The sequence below is a fragment of the Mercurialis annua genome, linkage group LG4 (assembly GCF_937616625.2).
Source record: "Mercurialis annua linkage group LG4, ddMerAnnu1.2, whole genome shotgun sequence".
In the NCBI taxonomy this organism is placed as follows: domain Eukaryota; kingdom Viridiplantae; phylum Streptophyta; class Magnoliopsida; order Malpighiales; family Euphorbiaceae; genus Mercurialis; species Mercurialis annua.
In genome coordinates, this window is record NC_065573.1 from 12,393,853 (window position 1) to 12,412,499 (window position 18,647).

Below are 18,647 nucleotides of genomic sequence, written 5' to 3' on the forward strand. Positions count from 1 at the left end.
ATCAAAATAATCGATAACAAAACCCAATAAACTTCAGATACTATTTCGGTTCCAAGACAAACATTATAATAATCATCTAATTCTGATAATTAGTACCAACTCGATAATACCATTAACTTGTGAATAATAAAACACAAAAGCTCATATCAAAATTCAAAGAAAGCGAACCTCTCTCATGATAACAAAAATTTATTCATCAACATGATTCTCCCAATCACTCAAAAACATAACGCCACGACTACACTGAATATTGACTCCATCTAACAACTTAAAAATTTTGTCTCTCACACAAATGTTCAACCATGATCAAAACGATATAGAAACATTATGATAATACCATCAACTAACAAAATCGATCAAACAATCATGGTTGTCGAAACCATTTAACCGCGATTCCCGATTCTCAAATCAACTATCTTATATAACCAAATCGAACTAAAATTCTCAAAATTATTCAATCAATTGACTATAACCTCGAATACAACAAAAGATCAATACGACCAGTTTGCTATGACCGGATTGTTAGTTATGCTCAAAACCAACCCCTAGGTGTATAAAATCTTTTAATACAAAATATTTTGTATACAAAATTTTCCACCCTGTTTAAAAGACTCTACGCCGTACACCTCCTTTTTCATTCAAAATTGAAATACCTTTACCGTTGAAAAACCATCGGTTTTGCAAACCCCTGAAAATTTCCAAATTATCCACATTTTGAATCCGAAAGTTTTCCTATTTTTAAATACGTTTGCAAATTTATGAAACAGTTCAACTGACAAAAGTTATGTTCTCTTAAACCAAACTTACTAACATCAATTTATACTTTTCTCGTAAAAGTTAAACCGTGGCAAAATCCTCCATATTCGAAATACATATAAATGTTTCAAGACACTAAATTTAAATCATATCTAAATTTTTGCTTTTAAACAAAAACACAATTGAAGAAATCGCTCAAACGAAAAATTTATTATCCCTTTTGAATCAATTTTGACAAAATTTTCCCTTTCCTCAGAAAGGCAAAATCAGCAATGTAAATCTCTCGTTTATAAACATACCTTTATATCAAAACACCAAAATACTTTGGACAATTTCAAATCTGGAAAGATGAGGTTTCTTTCAACAACGTAGTGTATACACACACATGAGCATAACCAAATTCTTAATCCACAAATCCTTAAATCACAAATCGTAAATTATCATGAAATCATTCAATTCTAAATTAATCAATACTGTACTTAGCTCGACTATATCTCGAGCACAGCCTCAAAATCATTCTTACTCATAACCACAGATTTTGATTCTACAGACCAATCGCTCACAACGTAAACGTCCAATAACCATCACCATCATCACAGCATATTTGTCTAGCTACCTTTCGGTAACAATTTCAAAATCATTTGAAATCCAACAACTTTATAAATAAATATATCACACTGTGACTCGCGAGTTTGTTTCAAAACATATTTCTCAAAACACTTTATCGATAAAATCCATTTTACATAATTGTGCGCCAGGGTGATGACATCTCTCATCCCTAAAGAGTTGCGTCCAACCCTAATCATTTCTATGCACGTGATGCATGTACTATTATGCATGTATCAATTATGAACATACTCAGTGTTCAGTGTAAACCTAATCGTGACATTCAAAAAGCATGTTCATGATATGTTTAGGCACAATTACGTATTGAAAATATTTCAAATATTTTAACAATTCAACCTTTGAAATTCCTTTCACAATAAAACATTTGTTAGACGTTACACTCTGTGAGATGTGCACTCGATAACCTCAAAGTATTCCTCAAATTCCTTGTAATCTACTAATATTCGATGCTATATTACAACTCCTCCTAATAACTTCATTACAACTCTACAATAAAAAAAGTATATAACTAACCTCAATTCAGACTGAGCATATCCAAAGAAAATAGCACATAAAATACGTTCCTATACAATTTACCGCCAGCTCCTGCATCGCATCCTCAAACTTGATGGAAACACCAGTGTATTAATACACCGGTCTATCTTCTCGGTTCAGAGTTTCCAATATCTGTTCTAGGATAATCGGAAATCATCAGCCAACCCAAGAAAATATTTCCCTCGTCTTCCTCGATATCGAACCCAAAGGTTCGATCCACAAAAACAATATGGCAAACCCAGCTTAACCCAAACTTAAAACTAGAGCAACACAGATTTTAAGCAAAGATTCGAATCACGATCAAACCAAACATCAAGGTATCAACCATGACCACGTGAAATAAAATATCTCACGTGCTACTCCGCAAAACAAGCAATCAACATAATCCGACCAAACTTGCGAGATACTCAACGCAATTAACCAAAAATTATTATGATTTCTACAATTATAAACCACGTAAGCAATACCATAAAACAAAATTAGCCCAAACATATTTTATAGACGAAATCAGAACATGCTACAAAAACCTTAAACCTTTGAGTTAAAATCAACTTGCAATAACATCATCTTTTAAGAATACGCTTCAAAATTAATTTTGAAATTTAAAGTCAAATACGAAAACTTCCAAAAATTTAGTTGAGCTCCACGGTCAAAACTAAATCACTATCTATAAAAATCTCTTCTTATTTATCAATTTCTTTAAAACGGATACTTAAGTATCTCAAACCATAAAAATCATCGAGATAGCCGAGTCATTAGAACTACCAAGCTCAACTCCTAAATTTGGGTGACTCAAGTCGAACCCAAAACGAACGTTTATAAAATGTATTCAAAATATTTGCAAGTCCGGAAAATATTTCAATAAAATTTACATCCCTTAAAATATTAGGATCTCAACGTAACCCAACTGCTAAAACAACAATTTAAAAACTCAAGTGAGAAATCTTTGATCTCATACATACATTTCGTAAATTCAAAAAATTTAAAATGTTGATATACAACAACATGGTAAAATAAATTCAACATTAAATTCTCAAAACAATGAATCATCTCATAAAAATATCATTTTGAAATCATTGTTTGTTAACACTAAATCAAACATAATATTTCAAAATACAATAAAAATCCCTTTTACTAGCAACTTAACCGAAAATAAAACTTTTAAAGAATTAAACTCAAACTTCTCTTTTGATTTTTTGTCAAGCACAAATAAAAATAAAACCATTTTTCTTAATGAAAAACTCTTAAACCAACATGTGGTCAAACCATATATGACCATAAAACACGTTTTAAAGTTTAACCCAAAATTTCTTTGCTAGAAAACAAGGTTAACGCATAAATGTATCCTCATAGGTGCTAGCGTATATAGCACCCAATAATTACGGCCAAAGCCAAAATTTACTACCATATAACCCATCGTTATTAAATCATTAGTGGCATAAAGCCAAAGTTTATTAAACAACATTATATCCAAGTATGTGTTTTAGAAAAATTTACCAACCTAAGATTTCCCGAGAAATCGAAAGCAATTATAATAACCCAAGTGAAATAACCTCAACATGATAAAACATAGTAAGTAACATCGAAGAGAAATTTACTGACAGACATAGCATCAATACTAAATAGAGACTGACAAACATCACCTATAGGAAGTAGGCTGAAAGTTTGAAAACAAAAGATGACGTTTTAAAAGACAAGACACGAATTCTAATTCCGCAGTAGTTCATATGACACGACATCAACTTATCATGCCAAAACACATAACACATAACATGCATAAGGCCTTGGTTTGAAACGAAAGCTCCGATACCAAGTTTGTCACGACCCATTTTCATGAATCGCGACCGGCGCTAGGGTATGGGTATGGTTGTACCAAAACCCGTAGCAAGCCTTGCTGATAACCATATAAATACATAAACCTGCAAGAAACCAATGCTCGGGGGAAACCGAGACTTCAGCCTAGTTCTAGCAGTTCATACGATGCAACATTTATATAATAAATGCTCGACCAACTTCGAGTTTCTAACATGGCATAAATATTTAATAACCCAAGTTATTATATTAATGCCAAACAACAAATAAATCAACTGAATAATTCTAATAATAAGTATTATACAAGTAAGACTTCTAATTACTACTGCGGTCTAAGAATAAAATCAATTTGACAATTTTAATAAAATAATGTAAACCTCCGAGAAAATAAAGAGTCGGAGACCAGCTGACTCGCTGAAAACATAACCCTGGGAAAAATTGGGAAAACAATGGGGTCAGATATACTGAGATGAGTTAATACAACTATTTATATTTATTAAGTGAAAACCTTTAAAACACTTTTAAAACATTAGTAAAGCAATTTATCATTATGGATAAGTATTGAAACCCTAAACCACAAATAATCTAAATCCAGTTGTCGTGTCAGTGAGACGTATCTCCATAACCGATCCCGAACAGTCACTCAAATAAACACGTGAGTCCCAGGAGACGTATCTTCCACCGGCGCCCTCACTAAGGCGAGACGTATCTTGAACCTACCTCAATACCATATGATCATATACCGGTGCGCACGCAGTCTCGATGATGCCCATCGAGTTGCCCGTTCCAATTCAGATCCACAATGTTGAAAACAGTTCGAAAGCAGTATATACAATATATTATATATGCAAAAAAATACAATTTACTTAATAAAGCGGTAAATAGCGATATAAACTCACTGCTTGCTAATCCACGTGAAAACTCCTGGCAAGCAACCTAAACTTGGTTCGCCTCAAAGGCACGAACAGTCAACGAGTCTAAACAAATATAAATAATTATTAAAAACAAACCCTAACTCTATAGAGTACTAGATACCACATAGGACTAGAACAAACAACAAGTCAAGGTAAAGCCAATCATAGTAAACGCAATACTCAGATAATAACAAAGTCATAACAAGCCAAGCTTATTGAGTTCTCGCTTAAAATCCGTTTCACAAAATATTATTTAAATATTTATTAAATAATAAACCCAATTAAAATCTGTATCAGTGAGTCAGCCGAGTTATTAAAACTTCCAAACTTCTTCCCACTTCTTGGGCGACCAGGGTCTAACCCAACCCAAAAGTTTTATCAAAATATAAACCCAAGTTTATAATTCTAAAAACGACCTTGATAAAATAATATATTATCCAAATTACAAACCATAGTTTATAATTATAAAAACAACCTTGATAAAATAATCATCAAATTCAAAACGGAACTCAATAGCTTTAAAATTAAGTAACCCAAGTTACAAACCAAAAACTTAACTAAATAAGTTTTGAAAGTTTAAGGACTAAAATGTACTTTAGACAATTTGATATTCGAAATCAAATTAATTACTCATTCTAAATTTACTAACTTGAATAAGTCTTTTAGAAACTCTAGGAACTAAATTGTAATTTAACCAAATTGACATTTCAATTAAAATTAAATATAATTACCCGAGTAATTATATTAATTTAGGTTATAAAATATTTAACGTTTTAAATTGTCTATTTAAAATCAAACGAGCTCAAGTTATCATCAAAACAAGTTCAATAGGTAAAACTAGAAATATCTACTTGATTTAAACAAAATAATTTGATGATTAAAGTGCCCATTTAACCATCTCTTCCAATTCAAATAACAAATTCAAGTTCCTTATTCTTGCCATGAACATACAACAAGTGCCAACACAATAAATTTCAAGTTGCAGCAACCATAAAAAATAAACCAAAGCTAACAATTAAACCAAGCCATTACCCTACAATCCATACTAACAATAACCATAAATTGAGATCACAACAAGCATGAGAACCCCAAGGCAAAACAATAACATCGGCAGCCATGACATGAAGGGAAACCGCAAATCACTCAAAGCTTACGTGAGAATGGAACGTACCGTTCGAAGAAACACGGGCTTGATGATCTTAAGAGGGGATGGCACAGATTTGTCGATGAAACAAAAGCCTAATGATAAAATATTTCTGCCCAAGGATTTCAGAAAAATGGCAAGAACTAAGATTAAAAACGACAGCCCTAACATTCAACGATGGCGAAACGAACGGCAAAAGAACGAGGAATATGTACGTACCGTAACCGATTCCTAAGCGTAATGACGATATAGAATGAACGGAATGGATGGAACGAACACGACCCAACTCAGAATTTTCTATCATAAGAGTAAAATAAATTAGGAACGATGATGCGTAGAAAAATAATGATTCGTAGGAGGTTAGAGTAGTGATTACTTACCGAAGGAACGAATGGAACGAAGAATGATTAGCGTAGTGTTTCTGAACGTTCTTGAGATGGGGAAATGGCTAGGGTTTCAAAAAGAATCGTGGGTTTCATAAAAGAGAACAACGTCTGATGACAGGTCTATTTATAGACCTGTCAAAAATAGGTCTGGCAGTGTGCGGGCGCACTCTGTCTGTGTGCGGGCGCACACAGACAGTGTGCGGGCGCACACAAGTAGGCTCGGCTTAAACCGAGCCGGTTTGATGCACATCGAACCCGGAAAACGTCTCGAACAAAAATCTAACCCATAACGAATCAAATCACAAGAAAATGAGCCTGAAACCAACTTGAAACATGATCGAAAAACACGGGATATTACATATTTACATAGTCAAGACATCTAGACTACTCCGGACCGCTAGAATAAAGGTCTCCTTTCATACCTCGTAAAACTGACTTCCGAGAATTTAAAACTTTAGAAGCTGGACTCGTCGAATCATTGCTTACTCTTTCTGTAAAATGGGAGGAGCAACAGGATCAGTATAAAACTGAGTGAGTTCACCAAATTACAAGCAATATCACATAAAGGGTGAAAACGTTTAAAAACCACTCTATATAGAAAATATTGCTTTTACTCAAATCATACCTTATATACTTACTTTCATATATATATTTTACTCGATTTTATCATTTATATACCTTTCCATGTTCGTATATACCTATCATAGTATATACCTCTTATAAACCATATAATTATGTCATACTTATGTTTAATATCATTTGTTTCTTTATATGGTTTAATGTTTGTCTTTACTCATTTTGTTTCTTTGGTTTTTCACGGACGTTTTAAGCTTTGGATTGTATTATCCTAACACGTCCATGTCGAGTTGAACTTCTGATATGTCACTTGTACTTGTCCCTTATGGTTTGGTCCGGGACCGAGTTTAGCCATAATTATATGGTACAGTCCCAGGATAATTCCACCGAGTTAAACTCATACCATTTCTTACGTCTTTACTAGTCGATGTGAGTCCCGGGATAGTTCCACCTTGTCTAACTCCTTAGACACAGGTCCCGAGATAATTCCACCGAGTTCAAAATTGTGTCCATCTTCGAATTCTGGTACCGCATCTCCTCTGATCTTGATCAATAATCGTATCGTTCCTATTGTCATTTAATAGGGAAATTTTTTTCATATTGTCGTTGTCGTTCTTTATCCTTCTTTATCTTTGTTCTCTTGTATTAATTCTCGATATATTATGCTTGATTTTATTTTCAAATGAGTTCCGAGGACTTTTATCGAGAATTAGTGAGATATAGGTCCTGGGATAGTTCTACCGAGTTTAACCTCGTATCTCGGATCTTTATTATTAATGTACCGTAATCCAATTTTCTTATCTCGTATGTATCGTTTAGATACTTTACGTTGGGTTTTCTTGATCCTTTATGGACCATGGCATGCACATTACAATCTACGACATACATGTATACTACACACACAAAAGAGTGTTCATTTTGATTTCACAGTACATATCGGAATGTACTATACTTCTTTACTCTTACATTGTCGATACTTGTATGTTATTCGATATTCGATAACATGTCATATTGTTTTACCCTTCTCCGATACTTTAAGCATTTAGGATCTTTTTATTTGATTATGTTATTATTAAAATAACACAATTCAATAAATCATATTTGTAAAACATACAATACATATTATTTTTCAATTACAATTTCAATACAATTCGCATTTAATTCAATATATAATATATTCATACATCATTTCGTATTAAAATACGCGGTTTTATGAATATTAACGAGTAATTTAAAGTGTATTCACCACTTGCTAACCATATACTTCGATACTAGCATAGCATAATCTCGATCCATAAATTGTGGGCCTCGTCGGTAATCACCTTGTCGGGTCTACGCAAATTTGATAACAATAAGAATTAATAATAATTCTAATTGTTATTTTCCATATAAAAGCTGTTTTTGCAGCTTGATACGGCTATCAAAACGTTTATCTAATACAATCCGGCCTATAAACAAAATTGACATTCTTAAAGTTTTTAATGTTGTCTACGACTTTCGTTTAGGTCTCGGACTATGATTTGCACCCGAAGGTGTCGGAAACTAGCCCAGAAGTTAAGACCTTGGGCTGTTCTAAAACTGCAGAACTGTTCTGCTCGAAATAATGTTCTGCTTCATATGAGCAGTTTAAAGGCCGAATTAGCAAAAACCTAAACATAAACATTCATGGCTAAACATTTTGCACCAACAAACAGAACTTAATTTAGATCTACATAGCTCAAGATATTGCCCTCGCAATATGGGTGTTTTTTCAGGGCAGTTTTCTGCAAAACGTCAAACTAGTTTGCGTAGACTCGTATCGTAACTCATTACGCAACGAGACCTATAACCTATCAATAACATGCTTTTATCAGCAACACAATCCAGCCCCTTAAACAAAAAAATACTATATATAATCCAAGGCTTAATATTTTTTGAATTCATTTGAACATGAATTGCCTATTAAGGCCGAATCATAGGTCCATTTCCAATCAAACTTTCATTAACCAATAATCAACCTAAAACAAGTTGTATTGAGCTCTAACAACTCCATTTTAATGCTTACAACTATCAATCAATATCTTATCTTTAACATCACCCCATGGTCGAATACCCTAAGCAATTCATTTCCAAAATTTCATTCGATTTTCAATACAATTCCATAACCATAAACCTTAATCATCAAACATCATAATTTTTATTAGAATATCTGAATACATAGCCAAGCTCATCCTTCAATTCATCAATCTAGCATAGCCAAATTCAGAATTTTCCTCATATTGCTTATTGTCTCCATTCCGAATCTTTACCCATCAAATTCTCCATCAAAAACTTCAACATGCGCTCACAAACACCTATGAGCAACAAGAATACAAAAACCCCCATTTTAGCTCAAGAACCCTAACCATTCTTTGCAAATATTCACCAAAACTAACCAAGCAAATCTTTAATTAACAACCTTACCTTGATTACGTTGAAGAGTAGAATCGATTTGCTTCAAAAATCTTGAAGTTTGATGAAGAAATCATGGAACTATTGAGAAGATGGTGGGTTTGGCAAAAGGTAGAAGAGGATAAGTTTATTGAGCTTTTCTTTTAAGATTTGAGAAATGAAATAGGAAACAACTTACTTGTTAAGGTGTTTGCTAAAAGCCCATTTTGGCTCAAAGTGGCTAAAAGTCCACTTTAGCTCAAAACAGTTAATTTGCACTTTACTCAAATTCTCGATTAACCGTCGTTCTTAACTTTTCAAACCACCTCGGAAATTCTTTTCCGATCAATTCTTATTTATTTCAAATTATTATTGGCTAAAATTTCATTTTAGCTCAAAAGGCTAAATTGTACTATAACCCGTATCCTTAACTAATCGTCGAGTTTACCTTTAAAATAATTTTGTATACTTACGAAACTTTGACGATCATTTATTAATAATTTTTCACGGATGGTCCACACAAATCCCACATCGAATAGGAAAAGCAAGTAATACACGCTCGCCTATAAATAGATTGATCTTAAACTCTCACAAGGATCGGATTATAATGATTTATACAATCACATATGATAAAACCAAATGTATCCCATAAAATCCGAATATATTGAAGTCTAGTCTTATATCCCCAATCTATCATTTGGCGTCGTCTGTGGGAACCTGTTCTCAAACAAAAAATCTATTGATAGAAGCGGGGAACAATAAGAGTTACACAAACCCACAACATCGCTCATAGTCAAGCTAAGATGGACATGATAGAAAGAAACCCAACCGCCAAGAGAAAGAGAGACACGAACAATACAGACCTACTAAGAGGCTACAAACAAAAAGGACTAGTTCGTCGGTAGTTGAATATGATGCAGCTCCGAATCATCAACAAGGAAACCCGGAGACTGCAATCTCCGGAAGATATCGATAGACCCCTAAGCGTATGTAGATGTCATCTCGGAGAGGGACTATCGAGCGATGGGAGGAAGTCAGATCCGGATAACGAGGAAATCCAGAGATATAAATAGAGTGGGAGGTGGACGACTCCAGACTACCAGAGTAGCAGAGATACGGGTGAGCCTCAAAGAATTGAGAGGATGAAGGAGGACGATCAGTTCTCCTTTCCAACTAACAACAAGGAACCTCCCATACGACCTCATATTAGGACGGCCGTTCCTCCATGAATCAGGAGCGGCTATTGACATGAGGAACTGGAGGATGATGATTCCTAACAAAGAAGGAACAATGATGATTGAAAGGAGTCAAGAAGAAGGGAAGCCTGCTATCTCCTAACCATGGCCGAGCTGCTCCATATAGATGAGATACTAGAATTGCCGTGTGAGGAATCGACGGGCGAACTAGTGGGGGAGACGAAGCGTTGGGAAATCCACGCCGGGAAAAGTGTAAAAATTGGCACCGATATGAAACAATCGACAGAAACGATGATTCGGAAAGTACTCAACGAGTTCGAAGGAACATTCGCCACAATAGCCTCGGAAATCAAAGGAGTAGACCCGGAGGTAGCGTGCCACGAGTTAAACGTTGACACAACCATGAAGCCAGTCCGACAGAAAAAGTGACGACACTTGGAAGAACGATAAAAAGTAAAAGCAGAAGAGGTAGAGAAGTTGCTGGGGGCAGGGTTTATCAAGGAAGTCAAATATCAAAACTGGTTAAGAACCTTTGTCCTGGTAAAGAAGGAAAACGGCAAGAATCGCATGTGCGTCGAATTCACAGACCTGAATAAAGCATGCCCGAAGGATTGTTTCCCCTACCCAATATTGACCAACTAGTCGAGTCTACAGCGGGTTATGTAATGTACAGCCTGGTGGATATGGCGCAAGGATACAACCAAATCCCGATGAAAGAAGAAGACCAAATAAAGACAAGCTTTGTCACCAATGAAGGAACCTATTGCTACACAATGATGCCATTCGGGCTGAATAACGCAGGGGCAACATACTAGCGACTGATTAAACACATGTTCAAGGAAAAAATTGGCAAGACAACGGAAATGTACATTGACGATGTGATCGTGAAAAGCAAACGCGAAGAAGATCATCCCAAGGACTTACGAATGATGATGGAGATACTCAACAAATTTAACATGAAAATGAATCCAGAAAACGCACACTTGGAGTGGAAAGAGGGAAGTTCCCCGGATACATGGTGTCAAAATGAGGAGTGGAAGCAAACCCAGAAAAGATCAAGGCCATCTTGGAAATGACCCCACCGAAAAACCAATGGGAAGTACAAATCTCAATGGAAATGTAACGGCCTTGGGACGATTTATCTCGTCATCAGCAAAAAGATGCCTCGCGTTCTACAACACGCTGAAAGCAAAGACATTCAAATGGGGAGAGGAGTGCGACCAAGCCTTCGAGGACCTAGAAACGTTCCTAATGAAACCACCACTGCTTAGCCGGCCTAAAGATGCAGAAACCCTTTATCTGTATATTTTGATATGCAAAGATGCGACCGCAACGGTTCTAGTGATAGAGGAGGCAGGCCAACAACTACCGGTATATTACGTAAGCCGGACCATAAAGGATTCAGAGCACATGTACCCGGAAATTGAAAAGATGGTGCTAGCATTGAAAATAACGGCAAAGAAATTCCGACTGTATTTCCAGGCGAATCTGATAGTGCCACAAACTGATTAACCCCTAAGACAAGCTCTATAGAGGTAGAAGTCTCTGGAAGAATTGTCAAATGGTCGATACAGCTAGGAGAACACAACATCAGCTAAACCCAGGCAAGTGATGAAAGCTCAAGCATTAGATGACTTCGTGGCAGAACTGACCGGATGTTCGGCGATAGAGCCAGAAGTAAAAGAGCAATGGGAACTCTATGTTGACGGGGCAAAAACGAGAAGAGGGTAGGAGCGGGAGTCATGATCAAAGACCCATATAAGGTGCAAATTAAATATGGAGTCTAGCTAAATTTCATAACAACAAACAACGTAGCGGAATACGAAGCACTAATAGCAGGGCTGACACTAGCGGTTAAAGTAAGAACCGAGAACTTGAAAATCTACTGCGATTAAATATTAGTTTTCAAACAAATAGATGGGACATTCGCCACGAAAGAAGAAGATCTGTTAAAATACAACAAAAGGGCGAAGGAGCTTCTATAAGAAATTGTGAAGCATGGAGGAAGATGGCACATTAAAAATATAGGAATGGAAGAGAACGCAGAAGCAGATGCAATAGCAAAAGCAGCATCGGAAAAAAGTGACAATTTTCAAAAAGTTGAGTTCAAAGAAGAGATATCATCACCAACGATCGACGTGCCAACAAATTACCCTATACAAGAAATATACTAATGGATGGAGCCTAGTTGGAGATACTTAGAGGAGGGAAAAACCCTTGAAGACCGAGGAGAAGCAGAAAAGTCAAGAAGGACGGCCAGCCGATATGCAATCTACCAATGAATGCTATATCAAACGCTCGCAAGCCACCCATGGTGCAGATGCGTATCATAGTGAGAAGGGCGATATATCCTAAGTGAGCTACATGACGGAATATGAGTTGCGCACGAAGGGCCAACCGCCATGGTGAGAAAAGCATCCTTGCAAAGATATTATTGGACAAGCATGGAAGAAGACTCCAAGGAGCTGGTAAAGAAATGTGATAAAGGCCAAGACCGGCGCTAGGGAACGGGAGTGGTAGCTCCGGAACCCATAGCAAGCCTAAAAACACTATATATTTTTCGCAAACTATAATATATTATTATATATAAAACGTTATCAGAAAGCCTCTTTAATTAATTTAAATACTTCTATCAAAATCTCATTTTTTTTTCTGAAAACCAATGCAACATGATTTGCAGGAACCAGGGTCTTACAGTGTGATGTCTCACATCCAGCACTGCCCTGTTTCAACTCATAAATACAACCAAATCCATTCATGGCATGGTAAAGAAATCAAAACTTTACTCATATACTGACACCTATGGACTACTGCAGCTCTACAAGAATTCACACTTTATGTAAGCCCAAGCGACTTCTGACAGAAAGGAGATGGTCTGTCTGATCTGAATTTGAATCTATCACCTGAAAACAACAGTGACGGGTTAGTATTTGGAAAAATACTGAGTGAGTTTGCATATTACTAACGGTATTATGCAAACTTTAAGATTGCATTGAAATAAAAAACGGTATTTGTGTCTGGTTGAGCTTCCACTCTTCTGTTTCAGGGAAGTTTCTCTTTTGATATTTATAAATAACTTTGTACTCTTAGCTGCTGGAGTAGTGTGTTATAGGAGTGTTATGCTAGTAGCCATGTCAGTGTTCCTCTGTTTATATACTCTGATAAGAACCTGCCTTTATTTGTACCTACTAGGTGGCTACTTACTCAGCATTTGGTATTTAGTTTCTATCCTTCTACGTATAGGCCAGGCCTTATGATTTTTGTTAGCAAAAACACTGTGTATAGGTTTGTTGGCCTAGTGTATTTGGTCTGCTGTGTGACTAGTTAATATGTTTAATATAACGCTTTTGAAATGAAAGGTGTTTGAGATATTTTATTAAATATATATTTGGTTTGTGCGGTTTGAAACAGGGCTGTCTTTGAGATAAAACATAGAGGCTATAGGTTTCAGTATTACCACACCGGTTTTGAGAAAGAAGCGTGGGTTAAAATAATTGAGTTACTTAACAAGTATTTTTTGAAACTTTTTTCAAATATATAAATATTTCAGAACTATCTTTACGTTAAATGGAAAGATGTTTTAACGATATTTTCTGAAATGGATCGTATACGAGATATGATTTGGATTTATATTTGCGAAAAATTTATAGAGGTTTTAGGCTTGCTACGAGTTTCAGAACAACCATTCCCACTCCCTAGTGCAAGACTCAGCTCGAGTTTCGAGGAGGAAATCGATCGTGGCACGTTTCGACTAGACCGATGGTCAAAACCCGCGTGAGTGCTAGCCACTCAAAAAGTCAACGAGGTTTAAAAGTATCTCTAACCTTGCATGTATATCAAACTGTCCCTGAGCATGCAAGCATTGTTTACCGCTTTCCAAAAGCATCAAAATTAATCGGTTAAGGGACTAATCTCATAAATTAGCCCATTAATGCAATTCCAGCCCATCACTTAGATATCTTAGGACTAATACGAAAATCTAGTGATGGTTGTATAGGTTTTTCAAGACTCACTATAAAATCAGCCAATCAAATGTTTTCATCCACATTAGGCTTTTTGCATGTAAAATATCCAAACCAGGCAGACTTTTACTACTTGTTAGAAACCTCTAAGGTTAGATGTATGTTTAGGAGTACTTGCTACTTGCCTCAAATGCTGGTCTAGATCGAGTCATATGCGCGTAAAACGTGTTTACTACTTTCATACTTGTTTATTTATAGCTTTCATATCCCATGAACTGTATATTGTATTGAAATAAGAATAAAATGAATATGTCTAGTAAATAAGCCGATAACAGATAAACCAAGTACTAGAGTCTCGGGGAGGTCTACGAACCCTAGTTTTTGGTCCGATGCATGGTAATCCTACCCATAAGGGAGTAAGGTTACCTAGCCGGTTAAAAGGCATTTCCTACGAAATCATCTTCTCCGTCGTTTTATATCCTTTGTTTTCCTTTCCTCCGATATAATCCTCAATCTTTATATTCCTTACTTCATTATAAGGATAAATATTGTATCCTCCAAATTCGCTAGCGCATTACATCATGATCGCGTATACCTTCCGATGTTATATACTAATTCGCATTCTCTCTTAATTTCATTAGCCTTTATTACGATCTAGCGTTAATATAGCTTAATTCTTTTATTGGGGTTCATTTTACAAGCTACAATCGTAATTATTAAGAGTCTTTTATTATTTTTCACAGAGTTGTACGTCTGAGTTCACTTACAAGACAAATATGATTTCAAAACATCCTTTGGCTGGCTAGCTCTTAAATTCTTTCTTTCAATTCAAACACTTTGCATAAAATCGTTTGAAATTGTTAGTACAATTGTAGCTCAGAGGGATGACTCATCTCATCACTAAAGAGTTGCTCGATAAATCACATTTTCTTTATCGTTATAAAGATGTGATGCATGATCTACATTTTGAAAAATATTATTTTATACATTCCTAACATGATTATGATATGTCATATGTGATGTATGAGCATAATTGTACCTTTTTAAATCGTAAAATTTTCATACTTTTCGTAAAATGTAAGTTTACTCCAGATTGTACACTCTGCGACAATTTAACGGCTTTTATTTGTTATTTATGGGTACATTATAATTTTCGATATTACCGTCACCTTCTAGCGTTTCCTAAGCATTTATTTTGCTAAAATAACTCTTTTTTCATGTCTTTGATAACCCAATTCAATCCAAAGTTTCTTATAGCTGTGATCACTGCATCCACTCCTTCATTATACTTGTATCATGTCATTTACAAGTACAATTATCGATTCTTCTTCAGTAATCCATTTCTTTCTTCACAACTTCTAGAACGTAATATAAGAATTACGTTCGCAAAAGATGTATCATGTGTTGTTTGTTAAGTTATTGTTTTTGTAAGTTATGTATAATTGTTCTTTTGTTAAGCGCGTATTCGTCGATATGTCTCCCTATAGGCTTTAGCTATACGATACACTATCCTATAGGCACATCCTAATAGTTATATTCTATTATGCAATGCAACATATACATATACAGCAATGCAAGCACATAAACACAAATACACAAAACATATTAATCACTTGATACCTAGGGGTGCCTGATGTGGAATGCTAGGCTCCCTAATAACTACCACGGAGCGTCGTCCCCTAACTCTCCTACCAGCATTGCCTCCACCCCTATGCACAAATTTGGGATTAATCCAAATAGCAGAGGATCGACTAGTGTAGTCTGGGTGAAACTCGTGTCTGAAATAGAAGGGTCGAATAGGATTATCATCCCACTCGCGGTCGATCCTACGAGCCATCGTAGTAAGCGTCCCAAAATGTTCACCAACGTAATCATTCAGCTCTACAAATTTGGGTCCCAAACCCCTAACGTACCTGCGGTTTATCTCCTCGTTAATTTCATTAAGCTCTGGAAATCCCTCGACCATACGCAGGAAGTCAGACGAATACAATCCCACTAAAAACATACCCCTAGAAAAAGAGCGCATTTGTCTCCTAACTTTACTTAGGATATCCTGTGTCTAATTGTTCCTCACATCTTCATCTTCTCTCAAACTGCGGTACCTCTGCAAATCAGACCAGAACCGCTAACCTCTAAACTCCTCAACATCTGACTCATTTGACAGTTCTTCTTCTTCTAAGTCCTCTTCCTGAGGGTCTTCCTGTGGATCTTCTTCTGAATCCTCCTCACTTTCCTCACTATATTCTATTTCTGGTGAGTGAGTCCTGCCTCTAACCCTAGAAGACCTACCACTTTCTGACCCTGACATGAAGCCATTCTGATGGATCTCAGTTGATCCCCCAGTGTCTGTGTGGAATCGATTCTGGTGGACTTCAGATGGTCCGCCTACTTCATAATGAAATCCATTCTGAAAAATAGGAGGCGCTTCCTCCTCTTCTTCTACAGCATGTGGCTCAGCTCCGTTTTGCCCAGACATGCTGAAAAGAAACAATCTTAAACGTAAGAGACCATCTGAGCCCATTTCCACACTAAATATCAATAATAACTTGCTATAAACCACATATACTTAACACTTAGTCGATCTTTACGCAAATTCACAAACACATAATTGCTTAAACAATCCTTGCGTAGATAGTAAACACTTACTCACTTAACAGTTTTGGTACGCGCGCTTTATGTAACATACTAACGATTCACATATTAAACAAATAAAAGCAACTAAGGTTCGACTCTATCGTTGCAGTAATTCCTAGGTTTACTTATTGATAGAGTATCTAAAGTCAAATAGACATCCAGACAGACTTGCAGTGGTAACTGGACCAACTGCTCTGATACCGCAATTGTCACGACCCAAATTATTGAGCCGCAACCGACGCTAGGGAATGGGAGTGGTAGTTCCGAAACCCGTAGCAAGCCTAAATTAACCAAAACCTTTTCACAAATAATGATATCACAAATGGAAGCACATACGTCACAAATACATAACATATATATAATAACACAAATACACGTGGGCATATCACTTCCGTACTGCGTACGTACTAGCCCAGTTACACTATATACAACTAGCGTCTGTCACATCACGGGTGTCTAGCCTCGTGAGACAAAATAACTACCGTGGTCCATAAAAATATATAAACAAACAACAGTCATATAAACAGCAAATACAATACGACTGTTACTGTCATGACCCAATCTCATGGGCCGAGACCGGCGCTAGGAAATGGGAGTGGTAGCTCCGAAACCCGTAGCAAGCCTAAAAACAGTGTAAATTTTTCGCAAATCAAATCATATTTCATATATCAAAATAATTTCATAATACATGTACCCCATTTATAAAAGCATCAGAGTTAAAACGCTTAAACATAATTACATAGTCAAAGAAACTCTAGTCTACTGCGGACTTCAAGACCAAGGATCTTTATTTCAAATCTGGCATAAAGGGACTCCCGAGGAATGAAAACTTCGGAAGCTTACTTCTACAGATCATAACTTACTAAACCTGAAAATTTTGGAGAAATAACGGGGTCAGTATAAAACTGAGTGAGTTCACAATATTACAAGCAAATATTACATAAAGGATGAAAACATTTGAAAACCACTTTATGTAAAAAAATATCCTTTTTAAAATCATACTCGATATATTCTTTACTCAAACTTATTGTTTTCTTTATATATTCAAATAATATTTACATATTTCACAAACAATATATGTTTATGTCATATTCATATTAACATCTTTTATTTCCCGTTATGGTTTGATGTCTTTCTTTACTCTTATTGTTTCTTTAACTTTTCTTGTAACTTTACTTGTTTGACATCGATAGCAACGCCAACCGATGTGTTCTCACACCTGAAATTGATAGCAACGCCAACCAATGTGTTTTGTTTCCTGACATCGATAGCAAAGCCAACCGATGTGTTTCATACGCCTGACATTGATAGCAAAGCCAACCGATGTGTTCTTGTTTCATATCATAATCATTATTCTTGTCTCGTGTTAAATCTCGATATATTATGCTTGATTTTATTATCGTATGAGTCCCGAGGACTTTTACTGAGTAATGCTTAGATACAGGTCCCGAGATAGTTCTACTGAGTTACCTCGTATCTGAGATCTTATTATTGGATATGTATTAGTACAACTTACTTGATATGTTTATCTATAGTTTTGATATTTGTTTATGGTTCTTTTGATCCTTATTTGGACCATAACATGCACATCACAAATAAGAACATATATATCCATACAACATACACACATAACGTGTTCAATTCGATTAATAGTACATATCATCATGTACTAAGTTTCTTTATGCGCATTTTGGTTG